Source organism: Oratosquilla oratoria, unplaced genomic scaffold (assembly GCF_046742065.1).
Source record: "Oratosquilla oratoria isolate Oo_2021 unplaced genomic scaffold, ASM4674206v1 SCAFFOLD238, whole genome shotgun sequence".
NCBI lineage: Eukaryota > Metazoa > Arthropoda > Malacostraca > Stomatopoda > Squillidae > Oratosquilla > Oratosquilla oratoria.
Window position 1 is genome coordinate 86,275 of NW_027467590.1, and position 7,079 is coordinate 93,353.

The 7,079-nt window shown below is 39.2% G+C and overlaps 1 protein-coding gene across 1 annotated transcript in view; it reads right to left on the bottom strand.

Moving 5' to 3' along the window:
- Window positions 1–6,474, bottom strand: part of LOC143022944 (uncharacterized) — an 89,668-nt gene extending 83,194 nt beyond the window's left edge. Inside the window, exon 1 of the mRNA XM_076181363.1 lies at window positions 6,237–6,474. The gene's annotated coding sequence lies outside the window, so the exon portion shown is untranslated. The remainder of the gene's footprint in view (window positions 1–6,236) is intronic.
- Between the last annotated feature and the right edge of the window lie 605 nt (window positions 6,475–7,079).

Genomic DNA, 7,079 nt, shown 5'->3' on the forward strand with positions numbered 1-7,079 from the left:
CCGACAGGTACTGCTCCATAAACATTGCCATTATGTAAAAGAACACACTTTAGACTGCGTTTTGAACTGTCTAAAAAGAGTCTCCATTCAGCAGGACTATAGTAAGGTACACCCAGTTCTTTGAGAAGCCCTGGGATGTCATGGCAGTAAACAAACTGTCTGTCTTTTGAAAAGGTCACAAAAAGCTGGTCACGCTTTCTGAAATATGATACTTTAACAGAGTGATCAACAAGATTTCTGCCTTGTAATCTTGATGCCAAAAGCTCTGCTGCTTTCTTTGAAAGACCTAAATCCCGCACTAAATCATTCAGTTCAGCCTGGGGAAGAGGCTTAGGGACGGGGAAAGGTTCAGTGTCTGAAGAACAGTCCTCCGATTGTAAACACTTTTCTGACAATTCACTGTCACAACTGTCTTGCTGGCTTGTATCATGTCCAATGTCTTTATCGTCCAATGAAGGCAAGCCTTTGAAAACTGGAACAGGTACTTCTTCAGAGTGCGGAACAGGCCGAATAGCTGAGGGAATGTTCGGATACGTAATCTTATGTCGGTTTTTCTTCCCAACACCCGTTGTGTTTACCATGCAGAAATAACAGTCAGTTACATGGTTGGTGGGTTCGCGCCAAATCATTGGAACTCCAAAAGGCAGACCTTTGCGTTTTCCTTTGGTCCAGTCTCGAAGCATTTCCTCACAATTGTGGCACACAACATGAGGAGCCCATTGCTTGTCTTGATCACCAAGATGAACTTCAAAATATGCCTTGTAGGCACGCTTGACGAACGAGGATATGTTACGTCTCTGACGATTGAGTGTGTAGCATCCACATATGTAGCAGAAGGCATCAGGCTTGTTTCTGCAATGATGTCTCATTCTGGAAGCCATGTTTGAACTGAAGCAAAAGAAGAATGATCAAAATATTAGAAGCTATCTATATATATGGACGTTAAAATGCTTATACATGGTTTACGCAAGTTCACATATGTACAATTTCATTAACCTCAAATTGCATACAAACTAGAGTTTGTAGAGAAAAACTAATTTCAGATTTGAAATCAGCGCCTAAAACTCTTTCAAAATTCGTTGAAATATCCAATGCAACTTAAAGTTACTGAAAAAGTGTTCCCCTGTGTAATGGTATCTGGCCGACTGGTGAATCATGAATGATTATGTTCACACTTTGAACTGTGAAGACAGAAATATATATATATATGTATATATATATATATATATATATATACACACATATATATATATATATATACAACTAGATATGGTACGATATCTAAGAGTGCGGAGAGTAAGTCTGCGTTCACTAAAAAATTATTAGACTGACAGGAATATAAAAGGTAAACATATGAAATTAGTAAAGACAGGGAAAAATAAAAAATATGTCTGGATCGGAACTGTCGACTAGCTATTCAATCGTCACTCATCAAATCAGGTTGTTCCAATATTTGAACAACCTTCTTTTATATACATAAATATATATATATATATATATATATATATATATATATATATATATATATATATATATATAGAGAGAGAGAGAGAGAGAGAGAGAGAGAGAGAGAGAGAGAGAGAGAGAGAGAGAGAGGGGGGGGGGAAAGAAGGGGAAAGGGAGAGGGAAAGAAAGAAATAAGATAGATGTTTCAGGAAACGTTAATTTTTCATCATCTTTTCCTCCTCCTCCTCCGCCTTGCTCTCACTTGCGTATTTCTATTTCCTTTCTTTTTTTGTCACGGCCCATTTTATTTTTCACACGACCCACTGACGGGTCGAGACCCACAGTTTGAAAAGCGCTATTCTAAACCATTCGACACAGTCACTCTTGATCTTTTCAAGTTACCATTTACACATACCGGAAACCAGTATCTCTGTCTGTGTCAACCATTTCTCACGATTCTGTATTCTTTCACCACTATCAGACAAAACAGCACAACACGTAGCAAAGACCCTTATTGACAAACTCATATGCCCATTCACTACGCCCAAAACTGATTTCGGACAACGGGACTGAATTCAACAATGACATTCTTTCGCTAATCTGTAAATACTTTCAAATCAAGAAATGCAACACTACTGCTTATCACCTTAGTTCAAATGGCCTAGGTGAACGCCAGAATATAAAGATTATCAATGTTTTACGACATCTTGCTTCTGATCTCCACCACTTCTTGGGATGAACATGTCTCCATGATTCAACGTTGCATAAATGGCTCCATTAATAAGTCAATATCGGAATTTCCTCATTTTGTCCTTTTTTGGCCCAGACAAATGGCTCCCTTATGATCTTCTTTCAGAATTACCCCCCATTTACAACTTCAATGATTACGTAAAGGTCAAAGTAGCAGATTTCAATAATTTTTTCAAAAGAATACATAATACTCATCTTAGGACGAAATGGTCCACTTGCGTAACAGATCAGTAGGAGCTTGCAATCTTGAAATTGGAGACATTGTTTACCCCCTTAACCACATCCCCACCTCGAAGTTCTCCCTTAAATCCTCTGGACCCTATCGTATCATTGGACATGAGTCAGTGAACAAAGTTAAAGCACTCTGTTTGCACGATCTTACGGAGACTGTCTTGCATAGAGACCATATCAAACTTGTGCCCCGCGGCCTCGACAGAGAGCCCGTTCCTTACCGGAATCACACTATTCCCGCAATAGAGGACCATCAACAATCCTCTCAACCAAAACCTCCAGTTACCCTTCCCCGCTATATAATCTTAGAAATCGAGCAACAAGTTCATAGAATGTATATTCTTGCCTGAGCCATGTTAACATCCATGTATTCAATGTATTCAACACTTCGATACTAGCGTGCACATACACGCACACATAAGCTACGAGATGGTTGTGTCAATCAAGACTACCGTCTCCCAAGGGACTTTCCAGTGTTCGGCAACCAAGCTAACTGACCTTTCTTGACAACCTCCCCTTTTAATTGATAACAAATGATTCTAGACGCTCAGGTCAGATATGGCAACAGCCTCCTTATTTCATAAATTGGCAATCTTTGTAATTATGTTGATAGAATGTTTCTGGCAACCCTCCGAGCTTTTCTGAGGGCTTCCTGTGTATTGTGTAGAACAGAACTGAACCAGAAGAATTAAAGCCAAGAACTCCGCCTGAGTTTCATTCACCACCAATTCCAAATGTAGAGTAACATAACCTACACACACACACACACACATATATATATATATATATATATGTGTGTGTGTGTGTGTGTGTGTGTGTGTGTGTGTGTGTGTGTGTGTGTGTGTGTGTGTGTGTGTGTGTGTGTGTGTGTGTGTGTGTGTGTGTGTGTGTGTGTGTGTGTGTGTGTGTGTGTGTAGCCCCTCGCCTCAAGGTACGCTCCGCGTGGAAAAGTTTGGGCTCCCAGGCCTTAACTTATATTAAAGAATTTAAAAAAAAAAAAAAATCATATTCCTTATTTTCATTGGGCCTCGCAATTCCTTCCACCGGCTATGATCATCATGAGGTGTTTCTCTGGGCAGATAAACACAACTGCATGTTCTCGTTTAATGTACAAGGTGATCAGAATGTCTTGTTATCCCTACCAATAGAGGTACAAGTATTACATTAATACAAAATACATGTCCTGGATTCAGCTTATTTACTGTAAGAACAATAGAAATAAGAACACTGAAACAAAATGTTCCCATCGCAGTATCATCTTCGGAGGAACTGGTTTGCCGAATCTTTCAGCGAAGTCCATGCTCTTGCCTGAATGCACACGCTCATGTGCCCATACACTTGCAAGCAGCCTGAACCCAGGACATGAGTTTTGTATTACTTTATTACTTATACTTCTATTAGTAGGGGTAACAAGACATTCGGACCACCCTGTATGTCTAGTAAGGTCGGTGTTGTATTGTATTCCCTGCGTTTCTTTCTTAATGGTGTCATTCTGGAGGTGCTAAGACTATGTTTTCGAAATGGTCAGCGGGGATAGCTGGCTGACACTCGTCGACGAGGCAAACTGATGACAATGACACACTAAAGTAGGGAGACACACATCTTCCTCAGGTTGTGTTTTTGTAGTTTGTGATGAAGCGGATTTTGGTGTTGGGGTTAGTAGTTTATCTACTTGTCTTTATCACCCTTATATCCGTTATTTCTTTGTCCACAGTCTTATAGGTCTATGCTTGCATTAATGATGGAGTCTGTCACAACTTTGGCGTTGTGACACACTGCCTAGTTCTTCCCATTTTCTCGTCTCTTTTCAGCCCCTTTGGCTATTACTTTCCTTCGCTCTATAGAATCGCTGGAAGTCTTAAGGCCTCTAGTAACTACTTCTTGGTATTTTCCCTCCCTCTTCCCCACAGTGAATGTTGTGCGAGTTTAGCGCTAAATGGTTACAGTGCCTTATCGAGTTTAAGTATCTTCTATTTACTCACGAATCTTCCTCCTTGTCTTCCAAGATATCTTCGTTAGCTCATGATCGATGTCATCTCAGATGTTATAATGTTAAGATTGAAGTGTCTCAACTTCTCAGTTTAACTAATTTACCATATTACATTTTTGTATCCTTGTAAATTACTTTGAGATTAGGATTGGTATATTTTACTCATGTATTACCCTTTGATTTTGTTTCTCAATTGTTCCGCTTACCTCCCCACCGCGCTTGCCACTTCTCGTTTATGCTAGTCTTAATTAGGCTAGTTAGGATCATGTATCCCTTTCTCGTAACTAGTAACTACCTCACAAGACTATTAGAAATGCCTCAACTTCTGCCCAGACGTGACGTTGCATTCCTCTCGCAATTTAACGATTGGAAAAGTGTCTACCGAAAAACAGTGCATTGGACCTCATGCTTAGTGCCCATAGTATCACACAATAGGCATCATGTCCTCACAGTAGGAGAAGGCACGCCTTACTCTCCAAAAGAACACGTCTGAGGACCTCGCATCCTCGACAGTGAACACGAACATGAACATAATATTCTTATCGATGGCTATTGGCAATCACGTTGCAGTGACTCGTGTTTAGTGTCCCGGAAATTTACTGAAACAAGAAATGTGCTTCGTGACGTGCCCAGAAGTGTGTTTCGTGACGTGCTCCGAACTGTGCTTCGTGACGTGCCTCGAAATCAGAATCTACAAGATCAGTTGGGGTTTATTGCCAAACTGACTCCAGTGATTCAATACGTGTATAAAGAGGAATGATCGACGAAATCGGGGAAATTGAATACTTGGGCGCGATTCCCCTCCCCTATCACTTGTTCAGTCCTTTCAACTAAGGAGAGGCATGGTTCCCGCCGCCCCTAGATACAAGAATAGCAACAGCATCTTGTTCAACTGAGGGCATCCACTCATTTGAAAACATCACCACTATTAGAGGAGAGACCAAAGGGATAATCAGAGGTATTATTATATAGTGTTAGCAGGGCTACCCAGGTAGGACAACCAAATACGTATATCTTGCCCAGATAGTTGATAAGTGAATTACTGTGAATTTTCATAATATTGAAGATAAAAATTGATGAATCTCAGTTGGGATTTGCACGAGTTTGCTCCCCTCTATTGAGAAACATTTCTCTGGTCCTTCGAAATCGAAAATACACGCTCGGCTTGAAGAGAACGTGCGTGGTCTCGGCCGGCGTTCCAAATTTCTTGGAGCTTGGCTCCAAAACCGCAGCTATCCACCGTCACCAATTTCCCAGTATACGAGAATTTTCGTGCCCCTCAACCACCCCCTCCTCCTTCCACTGCCCAGGGATTTCGGGACCGAGTCCATCAATTGCTACCGGTCACCAGCATTCTTGACCGCAAATAATAATAATAATGATAATATTGATGATAATAATGACTAATGATACATGTAACTATTGAAGACTATTCTTCACCCAAAAAGGAACGTTGATCATTATTTTTTTTACCCCTCATTTCCATTCCGATAGAAAAATATACGAGCTGGTTGAATACCGGCGGTGAAGTACTAATCGTCTTATATATATATATATATATATATATATATATATATATATATATATATATGTATATATATATATATATATATATATATATATATATATTTCGGTCTTGACATACGAGTGGGCAACAACACGGTCAGAATACTTGGATCAGTGCCCGCCCACTGGCTTACAGGGCATATTCATAAGATCATCAATAACTAATTACTATTACCACTCTGAAAAAGAAAGAAAAACATAGATGCAGATAAAAACAGAAATAGCATCAGTGAATCAGGTTTGCAGTACTTACCGATAGGCAGAAGCAGCAGATTTCAACAAACCTGTGCCTACAGTCACTGAACAATCTTTTTCTACCGATACCGAACTAACCTTCATGTAACATGACAAGTCTTAACTCAGCGTCAAATGTTGATAGTGATTACGCACTATGTATAATACAAAAAAAATATATCATTTTCTAAAAGCTACGACAAACTTCAACGGCACGGGCACACCCATCTAGCCTGTCTGAGCATCTGAGTGTAGTTGTGAACCGTGAAGACGCGTTTTCTACACTGCCGTGTATGATGGGAGTGTTGCCATACCGGGGCATACATTTTCTCGGGCGTGTGCAGACTTTCATAGCAAGATATACTTGTCAAACTTTGACAAAATGTTGGTTCTAATTTTTTATTCTTGAATGTATATAAGAATACCATGCCCTAACATATTCAGTAAAATATAAAAATATCTTTTTTATATTATTATCGGCTTATCGCAAAAAGAAAGCTGAAACTTGAGCGTATAATTTTTTCTACACCGTATAAACGTATCTTTTGGAGTAAAGTATATTATAATTAACATAATTACCAATAAAAGTCACATTTTGATGTACCATTTGTTATCTGATTACTAGTTAAGTGTTTTTTTAAACAACAGCTTTAGTTTTTAAATGTTTTGAACAGCTTAGGCACAGCGTTCCCTGACGTACGATAATTACTTATTTTCTTGATATTTATATATCATTCAGTAGCATGTGGATATATGAAAACAACACAAAAACACGTTCGATTAACACACAAGGAAATATAATTTTTTACATGTCACTCAAATACAACTACGTGTCTAATGTAAAGGATGTAAGGAAAATTAT